The sequence below is a fragment of the Artemia franciscana genome, chromosome 5 (genome assembly GCF_032884065.1).
Source record: "Artemia franciscana chromosome 5, ASM3288406v1, whole genome shotgun sequence".
In the NCBI taxonomy this organism is placed as follows: Eukaryota; Metazoa; Arthropoda; class Branchiopoda; order Anostraca; family Artemiidae; genus Artemia; species Artemia franciscana.
In genome coordinates this window covers 2,169,669-2,173,104 of record NC_088867.1, presented here as the reverse complement: position 1 = coordinate 2,173,104, position 3,436 = coordinate 2,169,669, and positions in this window count along the sequence as shown.

Genomic DNA, 3,436 nt, shown 5'->3' with positions numbered 1-3,436 from the left:
TTTTGTTTATCTTATTTGACATTTTCTATTCTTGATAAGTCCCTTGACGAAACAACTGTACTGTGTTTCTCAACTTTCAACTTAACTTCCAAATAGTTTCTGCTTTTTAGTCATCATTTATGTTTCTACATAGAGACGATGGTGCGTACAACTGTTATCAACAGATGGGACAATTGCAACACACCTGAAGTAGCAACCAACACACGACAAGAAAAGTTAACAGTTTCCAATATTTTCTAAGCCACAATTTTCAGTTTTTAAGGAATACTTCAAATCCATTAAGATAATTACAATCTAACTAATCTGCTCTATTGATATTTTAGATATTTATAATATACTCAATAAGACATACGTTAAACTTTAACACAACAAACAGGGTTCTTGGGCTTAATAGTTTTAAAGTGGTTTTTACTTTCATTTGAAGAATTCGCTTTTTATTTAATTTGGATTCCTCAAATTGAGTTTGATGATTTGGAGGACCATGTTTCTCAACTTTCGATACAGCTATATTTATTATAAGTTGCAGCTCAATTTCATAATCTCGTAGTTCGTTATGTGCAGCAACTCTTAATGCAGCTTATGTGCAGCAACAAATAAGTTGCAGTTCAATTTAATAATCTCGTAGTTCGTTATCTGCAGCAACTCTTAATGCAGCTTATGTGCAGCAACAAATAAGTTGCAGCTCAATTCATAATCTCGTAGTTCGTTATGCGCAGCAACTCTTAATGCAGCTTATGTGCAGCAACAAATAAGTTGCAGCTCAATTTCATAATCTCGTAGTTTGTTATGTTCAGCAACTCTTAGTGAGCATACTTCAATACTGTCAAAAAATATGTTAGTCATCTTTTATTTTCTTATATATTGACGAAGATGCTTAAAACTGTTACCAGCAGATGTAATGATTGAAACACACCCGAAATAGCTACCATCATTCTACCACACAATACCAAAATTTCCACTACATTCGAAATTACCAATTTTAGTTTTTTAAGGAATAACTCGTACTAATAAAAATAATTAGAATTTAACCAATCTTGTCTCCTGATGTTTTAGATATTTATGATATTCTTAATAAAGCCTAAGTTAAACTGAAACAAAAAAGAAGAATGCACATACTTATTTATAGTCCTTAAGGTTAGGATAACCTCTATTCGTGTGGAGCTTTAACGCTGCTCTTTACTTTTATTTGAAAAACTCAAATTTGAGATTTTTTTCTCAAGTTTATTTGATGATTTTGAGGACTGTGTTTCTCAACTTTCAATATAGCTCCCAAATCAGTTGCAGCTTTTCTTTTTCATAATCTCGTAGTTCAGTATAGGCAGCAGCTCTTTGTAAACTAGCTTCAATAGTGTCAAAAAATTATGAAAGTCATTTATGCATCTATGTATAAACGATGATGTCTAGAACTGTTATTAATATATGTTATGTTTGATACATACATTTTTAACTCATACTTTATTGAAAATAAAAATCAATATCAAAAACATATTGAACTTTGCTACAATGAATAGGAGAATTAGGAGATAGCAGCCCACTCATATATGAGCTCATTTTATTTTTTTTAAGTTTAAGCATTAATTACTTTCATTTAACAGAAAATATATTGTTTTTTATTTAATTCATGTCTGTTTGTAACAAAAATTATCCAAAATATGAAGAGAGACAGTTGCGTCGTTTGGGGAGAAGGCACTCACCCAATAATTTGGAGAAAAAGGTTCTTATATAGCTCATATCATTGACTCTCCGGATGTAGACTCCTCTTACTCCCTCAATAAAAATGCTGGATCTGCACCCTTGAGGAGAGATGTTGCCCCCTCAATCCTCCATTCTTTACTTCAAAGTTTAACTTTTACAGGACACTGCATCAAGAATAAGGAAAAGAAAAATTAAGCTAAATCAAAGAAAAATCTTTGAAGATAACAACAAAGTAGCAACAATTCTTGGCTCCCATACTTCTTCTTTTGAATCGGTTTAGTACTTCCCTTCTTTGTTTTAATCCTATTCATAATCTCAGCAGTTTAGGCATAAATAATCATTGTAAGGGTAGTCTATTCTATTAAGGAAGGTGAAGAACCCCTGCTAATTTAGACTCGCTGTGCTAGCAAAAAGGATCAAAGAAAAATTACTACCATGTCTCTTCAAATTTACGATTAAGTTTTGTCTGCACAAACAAATGAAATGAGCAAAAAGTCAAATGAAATAAAAAAAGATTCACAAAAAGCCTCTATGTCTTTTGAAGTTTATTAACTGTTCCTATTAAAAATTTATTTTTATTAAACTGCTGAACAGGTAATACTATAAAAGAGAAAATGAAAATTTCAAAAATGAAAACAGGAAATGCTAAAATGAAATAGTTGAACCAATGGCCTTCATTTGACAAGACTGCAACGAATTGTTTCATCAAACCTAATTTCAAAATGTTCTTTTTATGGGCAAGTGGCTAATTTGAATGTTTTCATCTCAAGCTTTTGAGTCATATCTTGGTAGCAATTTCAACTCCACCCAATGCTTCTCACGAGCTCTATTGTTGCACATAGTTCAGACGAAATAACCGCATCTCGGATGCCACCACATTTTGATGAGACTTTCTTTAAGCTTTTTATGTTGGCAAGTGGCTTAAATACTGTTTGGAGCACAAAGTTTTAAGCTAGATTAAATAAAAACAACTAGTTTTTTTTAACTGAAAGTAAGGAGCGGCATTAAAATTAAAACGAACAGAAATTGCTCCGTATATGAAATGGGTTGTCCCCCCCGCAATCCCTCGCTCTTTACGCTAAAGTTTGACTCTTTGCCACAATTCTACTTTATAAAACAATTAAAAACTTTAGCGTAAAGAGCGAAGGATTGCGGAGGGGACAACCCATTTCATATACGGAGTAATTTCTGTTCATTTTAAGTTTTAATGTCGCTCCTTACTTTCATTAAAAAAAACAGTTTTTTTTTATTTAATTCAATTAAAGATTAAATGCAACGATTAGAAAAAAGTAAGGTCAGTATTATTTGTGAACAAAGCAATTTGCCCGCCCTGTTTTGCTGTTAGCCAATATTGGTTAACTGCGGTCATAACAAATATATAATTAACTAGCTGTTGGGGTGGCGCTTCGCGCCACCCCAACACCTATTTGGTGGGGCGCTTCGCGCCCCCCCCGCGCGCGTAAGTCGTTACGCGCCATTGTAGTTGTATCCCTGTGTCCCAACTGTGAATAGATATATGTATATATATATATATATATATAGGATCTATAAGTTTTTTTTATCTTTAAGGATCTATAAGTAAAGGAACAATGCGGCTCAACTATAATCGAAAACCTAAGAAACTTTGTCTTGATAACAAAACAAAAAAGAGGATACTGACGATGCAAAATATCATGGTTGCAGCCAGTTTCCTTCCTTTTAAAGTCTAGCAGATTTCCTTTGCTGTTCAAGCCAAGGTACT